Source organism: Nilaparvata lugens, chromosome 7, assembly GCF_014356525.2.
Source record: "Nilaparvata lugens isolate BPH chromosome 7, ASM1435652v1, whole genome shotgun sequence".
NCBI lineage: Eukaryota > Metazoa > Arthropoda > Insecta > Hemiptera > Delphacidae > Nilaparvata > Nilaparvata lugens.
In genome coordinates, this window is record NC_052510.1 from 38,915,106 (window position 1) to 38,939,025 (window position 23,920).

At 34.6% G+C, this 23,920-nt stretch overlaps 1 protein-coding gene across 1 annotated transcript in view; it reads left to right on the top strand.

Moving 5' to 3' along the window:
• Positions 1 to 9,313: 9,313 nt before the first annotated feature.
• The window catches only part of LOC111052786 (protein tipE), a 102,440-nt gene continuing 87,833 nt past the window's right edge, over positions 9,314 to 23,920 (top strand). The window contains exon 1 of the mRNA XM_039432717.1: positions 9,314 to 9,464. The gene's annotated coding sequence lies outside the window, so the exon portion shown is untranslated. The remainder of the gene's footprint in view (positions 9,465 to 23,920) is intronic.

The window sequence follows — 23,920 nt, forward strand, 5'->3', positions numbered from 1 at the left end:
TTCTCTCCTTCACTGTACTATCATGCTAGTTCAATGAAGGAGTTGAGTAGGCAACCTGCATAACATTATTACAACAGGCATTCACTAACTAAAATTCACAGGCGGGACTATCACTATCTCACAATAATTTGGACTGATGGTAAATCGACTAGTTGTCCACGAGTTAGTCCAACATCCCCACTCACGTTTCAAATGGAGTTTGACTGGACGGCTAACTGACCTTTAGATATTGGAAGTGTTGAGTCTCCAGTTCACCTAACTCCTCCTGCTACCCAACATCAACAACCTCATTAATTTTACTGTCCGACGTCGGATCCAACATTGAACGCTGGACGTTAGATTGGACAAGAAATTGGATAGTGGATGACCCGCTTTATGAGTATTCACTATCTTAGATTTAGACTACCTATTCGCCAACTTCTGCTATTTGTTAAGTCAATACTATTGTATACTTTCCAAATAATATAGCAGCGCATCAAATAACAAATGACTCGTCTCAGCTGGCTATCGCAAAGAAACCCAGCTAACAATTTCTAGGCTATGTTGGAAACGTCTGGTAATTATTATAGATGAGTTTCAAAAAATGCTTTGCTTCAACAATTTCCCGTGACTCAGCTTTTCCATTCAGTTTATTGTTCGTTCAGTTTATGAGAATTATCCAGTTCATTCAATTCATATTGATTACTTACTATTCCTTTTCCATACAATCACCGACTTCTCCCATTTCCTTTCTCATCAGGAATTTCCAAACGTCTGCTTTGACTGCTCTCTGAGCACATACATATTTTCCATTTCAGACCTTTCTTCTTAGAATAGTTTAGTAATCAGTACAAAAAATATGACTCAAATGAATAATAATAGTTGTTGACAATTATTTGTAAGTCATGATTATGACATTTCTATGGATGGCAGTTCATCTGATTCAAAAGATAACAATGAAACGATAGTGACAGTGAACAAAGTGCTGAAAAAATTTTCGATAAAGAGTGTAAGATTATAATTTTGAATAGTTATCAAAATCACTAAATGAAATGATTTTATAGGTCTCAAGCCAACAGCTGTATTGCTATTGCTGGGTGCGATGTCAACAAGCTCGAGATTAGATAATAACGGGTATCCAGGCTACAGTTTTGAACAGCCAAATGGAAAGGAGAATATTATTGCTATTTATTCAATAATATGAAATAATAAATTTTTGAGGTTAGGTTCTATGATACTTACTGGTCGGCAACCTAAATAATTGGTCAAGCCGTATAAATAGAGAATTAGCCAGACACCTGTGGCAAATTTAGTTGCATACAAATAGCATTCGCTTAAAATGTGATCAGAGGGTTGGTAATAAGCATTGCATGTTAATGTAAAAGGAAAAACATTTTAAAACATACAAAAATATTTATTATGTCATACGAGCATGGACAAAATGTGTGAAATAAATAAAAATATCGAGGAAATGTGGTATATCCTACTCAGCGTATGAATACATTTGTAATTTTAGAATAAGCCAATCAAAATGCAGTAACTGACTGGCGGTAAAAGCGAGTTGATTCAAAAATATACTTTATTTTTATTATATAAATGATAAGAATTTGTAAACTAGACAGTACCCAGATAAAAAAGGAATATTTAAAAATAATTATAATATTTGCTCTTTATGCGATAACCTAGCAGATTAGCACGGACTATGTTGAATCATGTTATTGCATAGTAGTGAGGCCAGGACCAGCTCCAATCAGAATTGAATATTTTAATGATATGCAAATTCAAAAATATGGAAGTATGGTCGTGGAAAGAATAGGGGTAGATCAAAGCCCACTTGCTTGTCAGAGGTCACCGGGAACAGCCACCAATTTATAGAGCACAAGATCCCTTTTTAAATATTTGTACGTTTTTAAAAAAACTAAGTTTGAATTTGAAAATTAATTTCATAAGACTCAGTGAGGTCGTAGTAAGACATGAATCGCTTAATTTAAATATCCCCATTGGAGAAGACGACATCAGCCCACCAGAAAGGCCTTGGACATCGAAAGAATCCGGATCGCCATCATTATTTGTGAAAATCGACAGGTGAGTTTAATTGAAAAGTTAACAAGGGGGCCCTCAGTGCTTCGAATAAATCACGATTAAATAAAGCTAGCTCGATGAAAGGTTATTTAAATATTGAAATTAATATCAAACTTGAGCAAGTCATTAAACGTAATGGGAATTTTATTAAGAACAATCTATAAGATTTACATATTTGAGTATGCACAGATGAAATATTTATTATTTTTTTATATTATATTAGTGTCTTTATTTGAATGGTGTACCCTTTATTTATCATCCTATCTCCATGCATGACCAATCTTGTTATAGTCTATTCTATTACCAGTATTGAAATATTATTGAGATTACCAACCAACTATATTCTTCACCGAATAAGTTGGATAAATCAGCGATATGCAGCATTGATTATCAAATCTTTGGAAATAATACGTTCCCGAGATTTATATAAATTATCCAGTACCAACACATCTGATTTGAAGAAACTCAAATGTCATAGTATTAAGTTGCAGCAACCTAAATTAATAGAATTTATAAGGTATTCTGATAGAGTGTCGCCTTTGATTCCGCCCGGTATCATTTTTCATTGCTGACCACTTTGGTGAATGGTGGCTGGTGGCAATAGTGGCGGTGCCGCATCGTCTAGTACGATAATCAGAGCCCTTATATCTGTCTATCTCTACTGCATCTATATTTGTGGAGTACATCAAATCAGTCACAAGAACTGTGAACTGTTAAAGCGGCCGACGTTTGCAGCCAGCGAAATCAGAGAACTGTTTGAGCTCCTGGAAGAGCTGGTAAGAAATTGGTACTATTATTTTTCCAGGAATCACAAAAAGTTTTATACATTATCCAAATCTTTGCTCTACCGACTGCAGCCAAGCAGGGCACACGTTATAGAGAAAATAAGGTTACAAGAGATAGACATGGAAGTAGATGAGGAAATATAAGTGCGCTCCGATATTGGACAGAATCAAGAGACTCTTTGGATAAATCAACCGCCACTTCAGACTGTTGGAGTGTAGAATATTGTACCAGCTAGACATGCTCCATCAATGAAGCCTGCAGGTTAGCATGTGGGTACTAGAAACTACATGCCGTTGGAGTTCATATTTCACTGAAGAAATTGAAAAATATTGTTGATTACATGAGATGAAGGATTTGACAATTGAAATCAAAGTCAAATAGAGAATGAGATGCTGAAGAAACGAATTCACTTGAAATTAAAGATGTGATTGGTCTTTTATATTTGGCTGGGTACAGTCATTTCATGTCACTTTGAAAGATTTGTGAGAAACCGATGGCTTTAGCCAGGATTTGTTTCTGTGTGTCTCGAGTCTTCCTGGTTTTACATTCTTAGTATCAGCTCTGAAATGTGATAATGTTTTGACTAGAGATGAGAGAAACCAAACTTGATCGCCTAGAGATCTGGGAATGTTCACTCAAATGGTGGGAATTAAAAACAAAATCCCCAGGTCTCTCCACGGCAACAGATAAAAAGATTGAAGCCTTTAAAGGAAAATGCCTTTCCAGCAATTTATATGGAATAAGCCTTCTAAATATAGCTTGGAAATATTTTCTTTTATCTGTAATATGGGGAATATTGAGAGGTTTGAATAGTAGTTTTTTGTGCCTTTCTTTCAGGTTGTTGAACTGATCAAAATTGAACAAAATTTTTCCAATATGAACTCTAATGAACCTTGTTTTTGATTGTTAAAGAATTTATTCATGCACAAAGTAAGCACCTAAATTTTGTGTTGCCATGAAAGATTTGCTAACTTGCTTCTAATTTATCCATATTATTACAGTCTTCTTGCATTTCCATAGTACTGGCTTGAATTTCGTAATGAAATTAATGCAAATGTATTTAGAAATGTTTTCATACCGTGCGACCCCACGACGTTTCAACCTGAAATAATTAGGCCAGGCGCTCAACGTGTTTTCTTGCAAAACGGAAAATTTGAGTGGAAGAGCGGCAGTTCTAATCGAGTCGTCACCGCAAGAAGATGTAGTCGCAGAACAAGTCTCGGTCTCTAATTTAGGCTTCGGCCTATAATTAGATGAAAAATCTCCTTATTATTTTGTATAAATTAGAAATATGTAGTCTGGAAAATAGTAGTTGAAATGTAAACGTGTGTGATTGTGAGTGCCGATCTATTTGTTAAACTTTCGATTCCATGGTGAGTGCCAAAATTATTTTATTTATCGATTGACCAGACAAATTGACCGAGGCCCTAAATTTATTGTAGAGTGAGTTAGCAAATTCTTGTCTAAATATCAAATTCTTATATGAATATTCATAATTATTGAATTGTTTCAATGCAACTGATAAATTAATGTCCGTAGCATTTATACAAAATCTTTTATTTTACGTTCCTGGCTCGTGATAAGTTACTAAGTTGATAAAACAGGTGTTGTTAATAGTAAAGATCTTGGCATTTGCATGAACGAATCCATCCAAAGCCTCCAACCGTGGATTGAAATAATTTGAAGAGGTTTATAGTTAAGAAGAGATTTTAAAAGCAATTATTATTTATTTTTTCTTTGTTACAAAATAGGGTGCTGACAAAGTCCCTGGCCTCCCACCCGTTACAACAATGACAGGGGTGGGGTAGTGTTATAGATACTGTAACGTTTCGACTTTCGGAGGGATAAATAAAAATTCCTATTTGAAGAAATTTATAGGTCTAAGTGGAATAATAGGCTAATATCGCCAAAGATGATAATGTTCAAAGATTAGATAATATCAGGCATCATGGCCAAATTTACAACGGCCGAATAGAAATGAAAATAATTTTTGCTACCTATATAATATTATATAAAATATTGAAAATTTGAGGTTTGGCAGAAAATATCTATTGATCGGCGACCTAATGATCGACTGAGTCGCATAACGTAGAATCTAGCGAAACACCTTGGCAGGAACTTATTGTAACGAAATAGTATTCAACTTGAGGAACCAAAAGATCCACGTGGCTAATTGTTGTAATATGAGAATCAATCTATAACCTTTAAAAAATTACTTTGCATGTAAAAAACGTATCAAAAAACCCAGACAAAAAAAAATTAATGTATTTAGGAAGTAGGAGGTTCCTAGGCGCATGTATACTATAATAATTTGCATGCACCAATCAAATGGTAGCAATTGATAGGCGGTAATAGTGAGCCGATTCAAATATATTTGTATATATTTCTATAAATGTTGAGGATTTATGAATTATTATTGTACAGTTTATGTTTTGTATATGGCCCGAAGGCAGACAAATTATCAAAGATGTAACATAAGTAATAATTTAATAGATCGGCACGAACTTTTTGAGCCATGAATGGCGGAGGAACAGATTATTTAAATTTTATGTAAATTTGGAAATCGGAAATGAAAAATTGTGAATTAGAAAAGAGAACTTCCCCACTTGCCTGCCAACCACCACCATGAGATGTCACCAAAAATTATAGAGTGCAATATCTTACTGTACCTTTTAATAACTTAAAGTTAAATCGAATTACTAGATTTTCTCATAAGACTTTGTGATGCTATTGTGAAGGAAAAGTCATTTAAATATTTTTAATCCCTTGGAAGAGACGACTTCGGCCACAAATAATCCAGGACCAACAGGAGTTTGGATCGCCATCAGCAGTTCATAGAAAATCCAGCACGTGAGTGAATAATATTTGAAATAGTGATAGGGCGCCCTCAGTGCTTCGAAATGAAATAAGAAATCAAAGCTAGCTCGTCGAAACGGTTTTATAAATTAAGAAATTGGTAAAAATACTTGCGCAAGTTTAAAGATTGTATAAGAGGTATTTTATTGGATAGTAACGAGTCAATTCATATATCAAAAGATACACCAATCAAAAGAATACTAAGTTCTAGGCTGATAATACAAATGTTCATATGATCATTAATTTTTATAATATAATTTGCGATAATATAATGTAGCTCTGATTCACTAGATGAATTGATCTACCTATTTCCGTCAGGTGCCGAATCTCGCACCCTGAGATAAATATATTTATTATAAAGAAATCTATTGGAAACCATAGAAATTAATATATATTTGGATTATTGATGTCAGTTTATCATGCTCTGATTTGAGAAGTTTATATTTGAAATAGAATTATCCAAGCCGACAAGCATCAGCAAGTTGATGTCGAAGCTACATGCAGATAAATGCATTTATGATCATGAAATGAAAGCACATGGTAGCGTTTCGTGCTATATAACTTAAAAAATAGTATTAACCTGTGATATTTTATTGATTTCGTTTCTTGTTATATTATATATTTTTTGTCGCTCTATATATTTTTGCTCTGGTTTATTTTGGAGATATTTGTTAATATATGTATCAAATTTTTTATGGTGTACTATTCATTTTATTCCTCAATACTATAGGATATAAGTTTTATATTTTTTATAAATTATCAGTATTATTGTGAAAGCTCATGTCTGGGCCTATGAAAATTTTAGTGAGATTATATCCTAGTAAAACCACGACCAGATTTCATAATTATTAAAATAACTCTCATGCTCTACCGATTGACGCCAAGCAAGAGGCTAAGCGTACTCCACCAAAAGTAGCGTGACAATACCTCCACCCGTTACAATATTGTCAGGTGTGGTGAGGTAGTGTTATTAATACCTCCACCAGTTACAATGATGTCAGGTGTGAGGTAGTGTTATATAGATATCTCCTCCTATTACATATCGATGTCCAATTGTTATATACATACAACTTGGATGTGTATCCTGGCAAACAGTCAGAAGGGCCATTTCAAACTCCTCAAAAGATGCCACATTGAGAATAATTTAGAACGCAACTTGACAACTGATAATTGAGCTAAAATTAGCCATTGAGTTGATAAAAAACACTTCTTTTGGTTTGAACTCTCCTAAAGAATAAGGCAGGAATTTCAACTAAGCTTATTTATTCCTTCATTTATCACATTGTGTACGAATACTAGACAAGTTCATTGTTAATAGAAAAGAATGCTCAAGTTTATTTGGTTTGATGAAAACAATATGACTTTTGTTAGCTACTGTTGGAAGAAGATGTTGATTTTCACGATGCCCTCCCTGTTCACCCGCTACAGACACATATAAAGGTGATAGAAAGATGTCAGAGATTGACACGTGCTATAATAGCACAGAGAGTGGTGTGGACCAATTGTCAGATTTGTAATGAGTATTGCGGAAGACCGTCGTTGGTCATATTCTTCTTCATATTTGATACTACAGGAATCAATGCCCAAGTAATTGTTGCATTAGATAGGCTACGAATTTTCAAGGGATGATTGTGAGGGGAAATTTCTAACAAGAGCTGAGTATTAGTCTTGTACAGCATTTCATACAGACTAAATTCGAAATTTTCTGCCTGCCTGCAGACCTTAGGTTTCACCCTCTGATAGTGGAGAGCCTGCAAGAGAAAAGTTGGGGAGGGAGATGCCCTCGAAATCAAGACAGAAAAACTCGTTGTGAGATATGATTCAAACTGTGTATTAACATATGAACATAGTATTATTATTTTATAGGATTTATCATTATATTACAGGAGCGGGCGTTATCTGTGAAGATTGTATGAAGTAAGAATTTGCTAATAAAATCATCGAATAAGGACATATATCATGGTAATTGAGTAATTTATCATTGTATTACAATAGAATAATCAACTATTAATTATTAAAGAATAATAGTACAAGGAGTATCCTTAGTTTTTCTCTCCCAATCAGTGCTACTTTGTAAAAATGATAAATAAATAAATAAACTATCTACTTTGAATTGATATGAATACTTATCATGAACTGATTTCGAAAGAAAATGAGTTCAGGAATGCAGTAATATACTTGGAAGTGGACTCATATTGACCTTTTCAATTCATCGAACACTTTTCATGATGAGTAATGACGATGACCGTAGCTTCTATCAGAATTAATAATAACTGGGCATTTTGAAGATAAGACTATGGCAATGTAGAATTGGAAGAAGCAAGAAGAAACTGATTAAGGAGAGAAAAATACAAAAATAAAAAAATAGTAGAAAAGGAACAGAATTCAATCACTAAATGAGTGTAAGTTGTATGAATCAATAAATGATCAAAAGTGGAAATGTCATCGTGCAATAGTTTTTCGACGCTTAGACCGATTAATTCTCGACTGAGAACTGAGAACAGGCCAGTGCCTGAGGAAATAATATCACTTACTGCACAAATCATAACATTTTCTGCGAGTGTACGATGATTATTGATCATGATCAAATATTCATATTCATCCCACAAACCTTGAAAGAGAACAGCAATGTATAACCTTTCGAATGAGAGTTTGTTATTAACAAGATGTTCGAGAATTGACTATCAATCATTAATTTCATGTTTTCAATTAAAAATAATCGTGTAGTACAAAAGTTACAAAAATCACTTGAAAATGAATGAAATTTGATATGGGAAAAAATTTATCAAGGCATTAAGTCCTAATTCCAAAATCTTATCATTTGAGGTTACACATTATATCATTCATACTACTCATAATCCTGACTTCTGAACATGAAAATGATTCTCCAATAAAGCTCCCATTGACAACAAAAAAATCTTTGATGTTCCGAGGTTCCAGTCCAACATTATGTAGGAATCTACTAACTCTGTATTTAAACGAGAATGAAAAAAGTATCCATTAACCTCACGTATTTGAGTGCTTGGTGATTTCACATCACTGTTTCCAGTAATATTGTTCTAGATCTCCATAGAGCCTATCAATAGTAATATCGTAACATGAGTTACGCATATTACTGCATATAATTAGAATTGCAGCATCAATGTTCGATAGACTATCAGGAAGAACCTGAATCACCAGTTAACTTCACGAGTAGGGTATTACACTTACACTGACAATAATATATTTTTGAATTAATCGCGGAATCGCGCAGTTGAATATAAACGAAATGAACAAAAATCAACAGTTCAATATTATTCAGTGATATTATATTAGGATAGAAGTTGAAGCAGGACTGAGCTAATGACATAGTAATTATGACAGTATGATCTAATGAAAAATGAACAAGACAAACATCAAGACTGAACAGCACACAGTGATGAAACTCTTGACAAAGCGGCCCATTATTTCGCTGCCGAAAAGTCAAGTACATTTGTTTCAATATGTGGCGGTCATCTGAAACTAGAGCCAGAGGGGTAGAAAGACAGTTGGGTTGTGATGACGCCCGCTAGCGGCGCTGGTGTCGCGTCTGTCCCCAGCCAGTGTACGCGTTTAGTTGGACGCGTGTAGCATCACGCTCCCCGTTCAACAGTCTCGAAAACACTAGACCCTCACCGTTTCTGGCCTCCACGCTAGCGTTTCCTCCTTAGTTTGCTCCCCAATCACGTGATTTCGTCCCGGGAATTATTCTGGATAGTGTTACCTTCTAAATCTGTCAGAAAGTAAGTATTAGCTGGCATTCTAGCCCAGCTGCTTTATGTCTAAATGTTGTGGGTGTGTGGAAATGTATGCTTGTGTTTCATGATTGAGTAGGATAGGCATGGAATTTTTGGTTAGGGTGAGGTGAATAGAGGTTAGTCAATTTGTGACTACCCTAAATACTTTTCTGGAATGACAAATCAACTATTGAATGGACAGGGGTACAAGTCACGTTTCCAAAAAGTCTGTTGAAATTTCATTAGTATTGCTGATCCGATTCAATTCCTTTAAATATCGTCTAGTCTTTTATACTTGGCTATTCAAAAATTTGGAAAGATAGATTGCCTGGATGACCAAGAATTAACAAGAGAATCATATTAGAAGCTTATTTTTTTCAATAATTGGAGTTATCAAGACAACAGTACCTTCATCATATTCACATTCATAGCATGCTATAGGAAAGTTTAATTTTTCTAAGATATTTCATATACAGTTCATATAAATCTTCAGTAGCTGAATCGTGAATACATTCGTGAATGATCTCAGGGGTGAAGCTATAACAGACTATGTTAAAGTCCTGTAATATTGTGAATGATGTTACAAAGTAGTTCCACAAACTCTTTTTGTGAAATTAACTTACCACTACATGAAGTGAGGCTATTGTAATTGAACAATACCAAAAAGAAACAGAAAATTCTACAGAAATTAGGGGAAAAAACCTGCAAAGGCATTAGCCTAAGCGCAGGAATTTTCAAATTACATAAATCATAATAAATATAGCATATATACAATATCTCAAAGCATAATACAAGTGATTTTTCGAGTGATCAATTGAGGGGGGAAAATTGATGATGTAAATCAATGATGAATAATTTGTTATGTGAATGAAAGGCGGGGGAAATGAGAGAGCATAGGAATTTGAAAACAATATTATGATAAATACAATAATATTGTATAATAATGAAATGCATTTAGAAGTTGAATGAATAATAATCACAACGGAGCCTAAAAATCTCAAAATATATTCAATGTTGGTGCATGTTGAATAATCCGTTAATTAATAACGACTTCAAGATTTTATTTCGAATGAAGGAATCTGGAATTTTATTGACCAATTAATTTATCGTAAAGAAGTAAGGCGAAGGGTTATGCTAGCCAATAGATGCTATTACGCGCTATCAACTCCGATGAAAAAACGTACTCTCAGTAGAAAGACCAAGCTGCTGCTATACAGAACAATCATCATGCCTGGCTTACTGTATGGTAGTGAAACATGGGCAACTACGGTGGCGGATGAAAGAATGCTGGGCGTCTTTGAAAGAAAGATCCTGAGAAGAGTGTTTGGAGGCATACAGGAAGCAGGAGTCTGGCGTAGGAGGCATAATGACGAACTTTATAGGCTGTACCAGTATGCAGATATAGCCACTGTGATGCAAGTTCGCAGGCTGAGGTGGGCAGGACACCTGGTACGAGCTGACGATTGCCTACCCCCCAAAGATGGCAATGGGAGGGAAAATATATGGCCGGCGAAGGAAAGGGCGACCCAGAACAAGATGGATAGACGTAGTGTGGATAAGGATGCAGCAGTAATTGGGGTGCTAAGATGGAAAAGTGCAGCGGTGGACAGAGATGCTTGGAGGCGGAAATTGAGGGAGGCTGTGACCCGCGCTGGGTTGTAATGCCAAATAAGAAGAAGAAGAAGAAGAAGAAGAAGAAGAATTTATTGGTCGTGAAATTTAGTTGCCCTGTCGCAAACCATCAGTCTTGATGTGATTTCTGTATACGTTACTGAGGTTCCTCTTAAACTGCAAGTGTCTGCCGTTGATGAAACTTTTCTTCATTTTTGATTATAAAATATAGTCTAGGATGACAATTTTTAAGTACAACTGTCTGATTTTTATTTGGACGTATAACTAACTACTACACTCTATGTTAAACCAAACTGAAACTGATGTGGAACAAGAGGTCATTGTAATAAACAATCATACAATCATTGAATCAAATTATGAGCATACTGTGATAGAATATGATCTGATGGTACTGGGGTGTCGATTTGTATTGATTACAAGCAGGTAACCCGTGCTCCGCAAGGGTCTAATTGAAAACTTGACCCACTGAAATCTTGAAGAATATAAAATTGGCCTTTGACCAATCTCGGTAAATTTCGAATCTATATACCGTAAGCAGAATTTTAAGTTAATCAGTTTAGTAGTTCAGATGTGATGATGCGTCATTCGTAAATTTCTTATCCCGGACGTGTACGAGCCAATTCTTTTCTTCATTGAAAATATTAATTTAATAAAAGTATTGAATATTGAAATATTGTGACTTCTATTAAAAATCACAATAATTTCAAATATTTTAATTTATCAATCATTATTATCTCTTAAATTTCGCATTCCCTTGAAATCATTCATTTCTCTATTTCTATCGCCCTCTAGAAATTGAAGTACTCCCCACCAACATCAGGAGGTTAACACTTCTATAAGACTAGAATGCTTCATTGAACGGTTGGTATAGAATGAATTATTGTTCTCATCATACCGTTATTATTGCCCATCAATATCATTGAAACGCTGAATATAATACTTTTTTATGATGAAAATTATTCAATCTCGACTTGATGTATGTCGTACAATTGTGAGATCAGATAGAAGTGACAGTCAAGTAGTTACAATGGGATTCAAATGAGACTGAGGGTAGAACAAAACGTTTAGAGAAATTTATTCGAACAAGTCTCATGTTTTATGCAATAAATGAAGTTGCAGCGAATAAAATGCGAATATAAACGTCCATAGTACAGTTGCAGGTTTCGGTTCTAACTACTGATCTATGAGAGTCGAAGAAAGAATTTATTATGATTGAGAACTTGTTTAGTGCTTCTACAATATCCGGAGGGTAATAAATATTGCATGATATGGAGATATATTGATGGCTCTATTAACCGGAGAAAATGTCCAAATAACTTTTTTTATATGAAGAATAACAACCAAGCAGAATAGTTGCGATTTCTACTAGTATAGGAATTGGGAGTTCTCCATTACAAATTTTGATATACGAATGTACCACAATAATGTTGTTCACAATCGTTTTCAATAGTTGCAAATTGTTCCATAATGAGAACAAAAATAGAAAAACTTGCTCGTCATCAAAATTCAACATCATTCGATTGCAATGTGAGAATTGTTATATTCCAGCAGACTTTTAGTGTATTTGCACAAAATTGATGAAATAATGAATTGTTTTCATTCAGAAGGTTGATAATAGGGATTGAATATATCCTCATAATCGATTATTATTGCTTTGTTCTTGATGCTCAGAATTCATCCTATCGGATGTCCCTCGGAATTCAGTTCAAAACTCCTGTGAGGATCGTAATTTCTGTCTTTTTATGCTTGAATTTCCACTAAATTTGAATGCTAGAGCCAAGCATTTGAAATGCTTCATTTCCAAATAATCATGATTGGTGACTGACAGCTTCTTTCAGATCGTGCAAACAAGCTGTCCCTATTATTATGGTATATACATGTTTTCATTTTGCAAATATAAGGATGAATAAATCATAGTCCACAATATTCAGAATTGAAAAATATAGTTCTATTATCCGAAATTGACAAGAAAAATTGATAAATGAATAAATAACTATCTTAGAATAATAATAATTAACTTCTTATTCAAATGAATTTGATCGTCATATAGTTTGATCCACTTTTAAAATAGTCCTCAATGTTTAATGTATTCGCTGTAGAAAGAGTTTAAACCCATATTCCATCTGTATTGATAACATTTGAACAGTTTCCAGTTTTAATAGTATCACTATTCATCAATAACTTACTTGATTATGTTATGTCAGCATATTATTTCTAAACCAAACTAGTAAAGACAACGATTGCTGAAAAGGAAATGTTCGAGGGAAATGTTTGAAAGACAATTTTTGACTTCGTAGCTCTGATTGAGATAGTTAGGATGTGAAAATATCTAAAGTTACACATATCCTAGATACATTTGGACTGTTGTATAAATTGGAATTGGAACAGTTTTGGGCGTGAGCCTGTGGCACTTTTCTGTAAGTTGTGTTATTCTGAATGATTAAATAAATAAATGGAATACTTAACCCCACCCCAGTGATAAGGGCGCTTTAAAGGAGGTACTATTGTTTGATTTCTTGCATATATCTCTCGAATCGTTCTGTCTCACAGATATCAACAACCTATAAATCAAAGTTCACAGAATCTCCTACAAGTTTCATTCAACAAAATATATTCATATCTTGAATATTTTTCAAGATGTCCGCTTTTGACGGTGTAAAATTTCTGAAGACAAAAAACACCTTCATCACTTATTTTTGCTCTTTCTGGCATCCTACCTTTACAAATGAAGAAGAATCCACTTAAATATGTTTACCTTGTTATTCTCCAAAGCAGAACTGTAGGATCAAGAATATTGTCATTTCCTCTCTATTAAAGTAATTGCTCTCTATTGACTGGACTATAATAATCGTATAACGAAAGAGCATGAAAATATTATCAAACTCCATGATTGTGCACTTCTTTAAGAAATTTCCATTCTTCTATTTGGATGCGTGTTAATAGAAGGGACCATTCGAATATTTGTGCTAAGCTGATGCATTACGTGTTTCGTAACTTTATGTGTAGGTTACACGCAACAAAAATATGCACATACTCTTTGCAGATAATAGTGTATAACATGCCATTCTCATAATTTTGCCGTGGTCTCTTATCTGATTAATTCAAGAGAATGTTTTTCAATTTTCCATTGAATTATAAGGAGTAAGAAGCTGATAAATACAAGATTCAAGAAAACTTTCTTCCTTTGAGAGGAAAAACATCTTAATAAAGCCCAAAAGGAAAATTTTGTTATAACAATTATTAAACGTAATAAATTTAGACATGTATTTCGAGAAAAAAACCTTTAATAATTTTTAGTTTTATGTCAATTGCCTATTTCAAATCACTAAACTTTACAATAGATCATCATTGATTCTATTCCACTTCTATTCTTATTAATTTCACAATTTGTTCTCCTTCTACGGCTGCTTGCTGCTTGTGTGAAAGATCACATTCTTCTGAAATGCACATTTCTATTTCGCTAGTCTCCATTGGAAAATTCTTGCAGTCACCCGGCTGTTTTATTGTTCCTGAAACGATAATTGATTGAGTTCACCACAAATTCTATTTCTATGAATGTAGAATATACACAAGATATTCCATGAGATGGTAAGATATTTGATATACTGATACATTTTATATATACTTTACATTTCATATCATCATTTCATAGAATTACTATTACCCTTCATTCATCAATACTATAATGTACATCAATGAGTTAGAATATCAATTCTTTTAAGGGTCTTAAGAGCTTCAAAATCGAGTTTGCTGCTCTTCTGCATCCATGGCTGACTGACTGTTATAATTGACACACGACAATGATGTTCTTATGACAATATTCTTTCAAGGCTATTACAATACAATACAAATGAATGTTATTTCCATTAATATACAAATAAACAATCTAATCAATAAAATGTACATAATATTCAAAAATACAATAAATGAAATTCACTACAAATATAAATAAACTGAATTTTTTCGGAAATTAACCTACTCAACTATGGGAAACCCATGTTCTAGAGCAGGTGTAGTAGTAATACAATTAAATTTAGAGTGGGGGTGCAAATACATTGGGTAAGTGAGCTCACATATTGTTCGAAATTATGTTTTCTATATTATATCTTCCAGTTGTTGTGATCCAGTTTTTAATGGCGCATTTAAATTTTCTTGAGTTTTCTATTATCTTGATGTGTACAGGAAGTAAATTGTGGAGTTTTGGTGCTAGGTGGTTGAAGTGTCTTTGGTATGTTGCCTTCCTAGCCACGTTCGTGATAAGTAGGCTTCTATTTCTTGTGTTATGACAGTGGTTTCTATTCTGAAAGCTTTCTGGGTTCTTGTGCAGTCTGCAAATAATTTCTAGGGAGTAGAGTTGTCTTGCGTCAATCACACCAAACTCATTGTAGAGCTGGTCTGATGGATAACGAGGTGGCTTCTGCTTAATTATTTTAATTATTAGTTTTTGCACTTTTATAAGGGGGTCAAGGTGAAGGTAGTTTGTTCCTCCCCATCCTAAAATTCCATAGGTAAGCAAAGACTCATGGATGAATTGGAAATAATCACATAAACTGTTTTCCTTGAGCGTTCATATTCAATATTGTTGATGAGGTGATTGGAATTCAGCTGATTTGGACCATATCGATGCGAGAGATGTATCGACTTAACTATGAAATTTGTAAATCAATAATGGGAGAAGATTGTGGCAAGAATATTCTGCTACCGTCTGAGTCAACTAATGTTTTATAAATTTCAATTGAGATAGATTATAATAAGTGGAGTTTTATGCATGAAATTTCTCAGTCATGAAAACCCTTATGATCAGCTTCTCAAATGATTCAACTCATTCCATAATGTAGTATTTCTCACAAATTGCTAAGGGATAGGTTTGTACAAGGTGCGCCACAGAAACTTACTTATTTGAAAGGTCAATAAAAACAAAAGTACTTCAGATATTGTTGATATAAATGACCGTGTCTTAAGGCTGGTTGTGAATCAGCATGCATTTTGACGGGCGAAAAAATCGCGTTCAGTCAATTCTTGAATAGCAGCCAATTTATAGGGATGAAGTTGAAAGTCTTCATGGAAAATTCTTCGATCAGTGGAGTCAGAAATTGCCATAGCAGCTGCGTGCTTGCGAGCCGAACTCCTTGGAGAACGCACGACTGACTGCCTCACTCTTTCGGTATTTTCTGGTGTTCAGATGGTTCGTTGAAGTCCATTTCTGGGTTTAGCGACACTTCCACTCTCCTGAAATGAGTTAACTCACGACAGAATCGGATTATGGCCAGGAACGAGTCCTTGGGGAGGAATTTCAATTCGAGTGCGGAAGGTGATCGACCATTAGAAAAGAAGCTCTCAACTGCGAAGACCCGCTGCTCTCTAGACCAGAACATGATCGCTAATTTACTTGAGGGAGGATAAATTTGAGAACTCACTCCTCCAGATGCGCCCCCTCGTACCCCTCTACACGACCAATTCAACATACAGGATTTTTTTTCAAATAAGTAAGTTTCTCTGGCGCACCTTGTATTATTTACATAAAATAGCAGCTACATACTGAATATTCTGTCAGAAAAAAGTTGTATAAATTTCCACCGGTAACCGTGTTTCATGAACAATGCTTGTTTTTAAACCTGCACTATTTCCAACCTTGAAATCTTGAACTTCAAAGCCAATTACACCTGAATTATGGAAGGATTGAACCTATTTTTTGAATTTAGTTTCCAATTTGGGAGAGTTCGTAAAACATGACTTTGAAAATTCCATTCTCAGTAAATTTTTGTACTCGCACCAACTCACTGTTATAGTTCATTGTATGAATTCAGCCTCCAATTCGGACAACACTCTTGTTCTTGGAATGAAACACAGGAGAAACAGCTAGTAATCAAGGAATGATGAGTTTTGCAAATGTGGGGGCGCCTGTAAGGCCAAGAAACGAGCGTGCAGAATTGGTATCGAAATCACAGATGGAGTATGGGCTACCTCGTCGTCTGCAGTGTAAAAGCTTCTTGACACGAACAATTGATATGAGACGATGCTATCATAGTGTAGCGCACAGCACACGCCAATCCCACGCTCACAGGCTCACTGCCAATCGATTACTGGCTCCGACGCTACTACTACCACGTCACCAAAATATCTCATCGAATGAATTAATATTCATTTGTTGAGGGACACTGGTTTGGGAAAACGCATTTTCTTATAATTGAAAAATAGAACGTCTCCTATGCCTACTGTCCACATTACAAAATTGAGCATGTTACATTATTGATATCTATTTATATATCAGGTTAGCACAAATAATACAATGATCGGAAAAGAAAAACAGGCTATTGCCGAAAACTTCTTCAATTTCCAAATTTAGTTTCAAATTTTCCAAATATTATATCCATATTTTTCCTTATAATTGTCCATAGGTCATTACAATTTCTATACCAAATCACAATCTAAAAATTCAAATTATAATGAAAACAAACTACTTCAAACTTGGATAGATTTATGATAAAAATTTTGTAAAAACATGAAACAAACTTTAAATTCACAAAATAAAGAATAAAACCACTTAAATTTAGCTCGAAAATATCACGTTCACCTTAGCTATCTATTTATTTATACATATCACAGATACATCATCATTATCAACTGATTATGGGTGATTGGGGAAGGAAAAACAGGCTCAAAGTCTAAAACTGTTCATTTCACAATAAACTAGTCCAAAAAAAGGTTATTTTCATCACTTAACAAGTTTTGTCTAATTTCAATGCAGAATTATTGATGGGCAGCTAATGGAGATGAATAAGTTCTGAGAAAATTGTCACGGAATGTATAGAGAAAGAGAATTTTGATATGATATTGCAGATAATTATTGTTTAATCACCAATAATTTTGTATTGAATATGAGAAGAATAGATCGCAATATCAATATTTGCAGTAATTTGATAAGAAATCGACCCTAGTTGAAATATTTACAATTCTGAATACATGAATTTCGTTATTCAAAAAGAAGATGAAGAAATAATCCACAGGGAGATGTTGTATGAAAAAGGAAACGTGTTGAAGGTTGTTATCCTTTGATGTCTAAGGAAAGTACGAGAAATACTTGGGATTCCTCATGACTATTATCATCTATCATATAATGTCACCATACCAGTGAATGTGACGATATGTGGGAAACAGTATCATAATCACATGAAACATTGTTGCATACATTACATTGAAACAAATTCAGTTTCTGGAATATTGGTTTGAATGGAATATGTGATCAGCTTTTTTATGAGATTCAGCCTCTTGATGAAATACCAAGGAAAAAGTACTCGTGGATGAACTGACGGACTCTATTGATAAATTCAAGAGATCATACAAGAAGACTACAGCTCCTTTCTTCTATGTATGCTACATGGAGCAGTACATAATTCTGATAACCAATAAAATAATACGTTCAATAAAAGAGTACGATCCATGACGAATGAAAAAATAAGAGATTATAGTTAGCTTAACTCAAATCACAAAGTAAGGATATTGTCAAAGATGAGAAACTGAATTCCAATCGAATATGTGGACGAAATTAAAGACCAGGCTTTTTAATCTAACACAATTTTGCCAAAAAAGAGTTTAGCCTATAATTCTTTTGAATAGCTCACTCAATTGTGTAGGTCTTCACAATGTTGAATTTAGACGGTCACTCCTGCTATTTGCTAAGAAGCCAAGTCAATTCTATAGTAGTACATTGCTAAGAAATATATAGCTACTGATTCAAATTAGCTCGACTTAGACCCATATGAGCAGCTCGATGTAAACGGAGAGAGGAGGTTCGGCTGTTCGTTTAAACCCAGAATGAATGCGACCATACCAACAATAAATCGTATAGATATTAGTGTTGGCTAACTCAAGATATTGTACCCCTAGTGTGATGAATCTTCACCATTAAAAATGTGTTACATGTTTCTTTCACTTCCAACAAACAAACAGATTAATCAAACATCACGAACAGAGAAATTAATGATAATCTATGTATTTACTTTCTGAAATTGAGATTCAAATTAATGATTCAATAAACCTCATACTAAAAGAGGTCGTAATTTATACCGGATAGTGATACATAGAGCATCACTAATAAATTAATAAAGCTGGTCAATAAATTATTAATCTTGAAATAGATTAGTTTAATGAACAAAGACAAGTTTTACGATAGCGTAACCCAACAATGACATACAACTCATATGTGGCAACAGAATTTATGCGATGGTTCCACTTGGTCTAAAAGCGGAGCCAGATAATTAAATTTCATTTGGACTTGGAAACCAAATGACGAGGAATCAACAAGTTGCAAGGTCAAATCCACACAAGGGACTGATATGACTGCTACCACTTGACAAACAGTGCCTTGTATGCAAACATCCGTTCGATTGTATCATTTTATTTCTCAATCAACCAGTTGCCCAACAATTTGGTAATGGAGGAGAATGGAAAACTAATGAAAGCTCTTCATCCAGTTGCAGTTTGATGAAAATTGGTTTCAATACCGTGTTACTTTCATAAATATTTCAATTCCAATTGATCGGGTGTTTCTATTTGGGTAAGGTGTGAGGGAGCTCTATCATCACAACGGGATAGTACGGGAACTTCCAATCATTTTGGGTGAAAACACATTGTCATGAGGTGTTAATGTAGAGAGAATGCGGTGTTAATGTAGAGATAACTTGAATTGAATGCTTAAAGCATTGATTGGAAGTTCATTAGTGCGTGCCACTACAATATTTGAATAGTAATGTACAGTTTGTAACAGATAATTTGAAAGTAAATTATGGTTATAAAAATGAAAATCAACAGATTAATACAACTTTACAACTGCACTTCTTGTTGAACTGGAGTCATCAATTCATCAACTTGGACCAGATATATATCAGTCTCATAAGAACTTCGAACAATACTATTTTTTCCAGGTAAACCCTCGAAAAACTGTAAGCACCTTTACAATTTGATCAATTTGACCTGATATCCCAGCAATAGAAAAGGATATTCTCTCTCGCCCTCTCTCTCTCTCTCAATAGTTTACGACTGTTTCTCAGAGTGCTCGACCCTTATGTTCATCGCATAGGGGGGGTTCGAACTCTCGTCCATTTCCCTCCCCCCAAACAAGCCCCCCCCCACACTCGCACGGGTTTTGTTTCAAGAAGACTTATGCGGTTAGGATGTGTGGCATAATTGAGGCAACCACCTGTAGAGACTAGGAATTGTTTCAGAGTACCTGTTGGCAGCTTAAAAAGCTGAGCATACATCACTGGTCCACTTGTTGTTGTCGATCGGTCCACCTCGTCAACCCCAAGGGAATTGAATAAGTTATAGCTCAGGTCAATAGAACTGGGCCTTTGCATTGAATCTGATTGCTTGCGACAACATGGACCTCCCAATTATCGATGTCGACTAACTATTGTTGAGAGCATAGAGTTAAGCCACTTTGATCTTCCTAAATTTCAAGTTACCTTAGCTTCAACGTTCTGCTTCATCTTAGCTACGACTATAACAGCACTATCGGCATTATATGGGAGTAATTCATGAGGATGTTCTTATTCTAGTGAGATTTGCATGCTTAGAACCCAGATGGTATCATCCTCACTGGTAGCCTACCTGTTATTGCTTTCTAAGTAACCAATAACTACTTTATCAAGCACACTCTTATGAATCATCCAAAAATCTTGCACAATCGTTGAATTACATAAGTTGAAACAATCAGGCAAAGTTTATTAGGTTCTTCTATATCTGTTTTATCTGTATTGGTCTCTATTCTATCTGTGGAAGATTCCTTATACATCAAGATGTATGATACCCTCTACTGGTAGTGCTTCAAGTGCTTCACCAATACTTTGTAAGAGTGAACTGCTCTGAATTAGGAGCTCTACACTTGCGGATAATTTTCTCGCAAGTTTCTATAAACAATCTTCTTGTTTGGTCTCATGATAACATTCCCCTACTCGCTGTCGACCTGTCGACCAATACCCTATGTGAATTAAAACTACTTTAATTTGAAGAGAGATGTAAGGTTTGTGAATTATGTGAATAGCTTTAAAAACTTGATTAATTTGAAAAATCTTCTTAGCTATCTAGGAAATGGCCCTTGGAAAGTGATATTCAGTGTTCAGTTTTTATTATAAGAACAATATTCCTAATGGAGCTATTCATGTAATGAACCTACTTGATGACCCCCAGTCTGATATATGACATCACAGATGTACCCTTGCTTAGATTACTGAAATGAGAAATACAAAAAAAGCTACCGGAAAAATAATTAAACAAGCTATGTGAAAGCTTTATCATACTTTAACGTTGATGCCAAACCTATTCCGTTCCATTTTTCACAAGGTTGCATAAGCATAAAATATCAATAGAATGACATTGAAAGGTGCTTTTTACATTTCTAAGCTTTCAGTATAATGAAATGGTGGCTGAAAAGACCGCTTCTTCATTTTGAAGGCGAGTGTTTCACTTGGTGTGCTAAGATGTGAATATTCAAGTTGAGAGCATTGTTATTTCAGAGGTGAGCCTCACTCACCATGCTTTGGTTTCCACTGAGGAACCTGTTGAGTTCGAATTATTCTTGAATATCAAAACCGTTTGTTTCGTGTTCTATTTTAATCTTCTCCTCCACACGCGAAAAGTTAGCTGTCTGTCTCTTCACTCTTCATGGCTCTCGTCTATGTTTGTTTGTATTATTTGCACTGCTAACATGAAAATGTTTCATTGAACAAAAATGACAGCCACTTCCGGGAAAATCAGTCGCAATTATTCTCTTATAGCTAATTGAGCACAGAATAATCGAACAAATTCACTCTTGAAGACTATTGCAGGAATAGTAAGTATTGTTTAGAGAGATTCTTCGAATAACATGCCTGTTAAGTTAGATTCTTAATAATATAATTCTTAATAGTAGTTCCCGATTTTTATTTCAGGATGGGATGAATCAAGAGTTAATCGAATAGAAACTAGAGGGTGTCGATAGAAATAGTTCCAATAACAAGTCAAGAGTAGAAAGTCCATATTTGATCATTGAATGACATCTAAGCAATGTAATATAATCATGGGAGATAATATCACGTCCAATATGGACTCAAAAATAATATATATTTTAAATGAGTTGACTTTATTATTAGTCCAGTCACTATATAGCCTACATTGGTGCATGCAATTTATATTGTAGTTCTGATTTTTTAAATATATTATTTGGGTACATGAGAGAAGTCCAGAACCAATTTCTTCATGCAAAATTTCCTTGTGCTAGATACAGGGTGGCCCAAAAACCTCGCATTATCGGCTCATTTTCCAGTTTTCAGCTATTTCTGCCAAATCTCGTAATCGGACAGAAAAATTAGCTATCGTCTTTTTTATAGATTGTGAAATTTTGAATAAAATGAGATCATTCGGAACTCTGTATCACCAATAAGTACTGAGATATGATTTTTCAAAAATGAGTGGAATTTGAAGAAAAATATCAATATTTTGAGTAATTTTAGTTTTTGATCAACAATATCTTCTGATTGTTACCATTTAGATGAATAATTCAAAATCTCTCTGGAATCTCATGTACCCAATTATGTACCCAAATAATATATTAAAAAATCAGAACTACAATATTAATTGCAAGCACACCCCCTTTTTACGTCTATATTGACTGGACTATATATGGGAAATGGGATGTGAGTTTTAAAATTGAATGCATTGAGGGATCAGTGGAGAAATGAACTATTTCCAAATAATACAATTTTAAGCTTTATGATTCAGTGAATCAGTATTATTGTTAACTCATCAGGATGAGTGCATTGTCCAATGTTATCATAAGGATAATTCAGTTGATAATACTGTACTATGAGATCACATGAACAATTATTGGAAACTACATTCTTACGACATTCAATTGCTGTTAGAGCTCTAAAATATAATTTTTCCGATAAGAAATCTATTTTAGTCTATAAGGCACTGAAATACCTAAGAAATTATTCCTAGAATCGCGAAAGTGTTTCAGACGAACTATGAAAAACATAATGAGTGGAAAAACATAAGGAAGATTATTGGAAGTGTTATGGAATTGATCAAATCCTTATCATACAACAAATTGTATTTGTTTGGAATATCAACGAACGAGAATTACCAAAGTAATATTATTTTCATGATACTCCATGGTGCCTCAATACCTGTTCATGGAGAAGTTCAAAACGTATTCATCGCGCAATGACTATTTTAGTACCGTAACCACATAAGTCTTTATAAAGCAGCACAGTGGCTGAGAAACAAATACGAGCGTTCAGGTAAGAACGGCTCTGTAATGCTTAGGGATGAAAAAGAGCTGAGAAAAGGTTTGCGTGGCTGGATTGCTCCCTGGTGGCCAAGCGAAGTCTGGGGCGGAGCACAACTACCTGAGATGAATTCCGAATGCAGGATGCGGGATGCAGGATGCCTCACCGAGAGTAAGCCTCGCTATTATTCACTTCGCACTGAGCACATACGAACGCACTCAAATACCTCCAAGGATACCATTCAAGATGATTTACACCTCGAATGATGCTGCTGCAAGTACAGCGCACAGAATATTAGAAACGAAACTAGTTTTGGGACGGAAACAGCGATCAACTGAAACGAAATATTCGCAGTTGCGATAAGATGAATTATTGTGAGTTAAAGACACGATAGTTTGTGCTCTGTAAAGTTTAAAGTTTTTAGTGGTGATTTCGCTGAGTTTCTTCCTGAATTTTGGCAAGCTTTTGGATTTTGTGGTTCTGTATAATTCAACCTTACTCTGAACTCAATAGGTATTTTTAATAGTTAACTATTTCAATTTTTCGTTGCTAAAATGACTA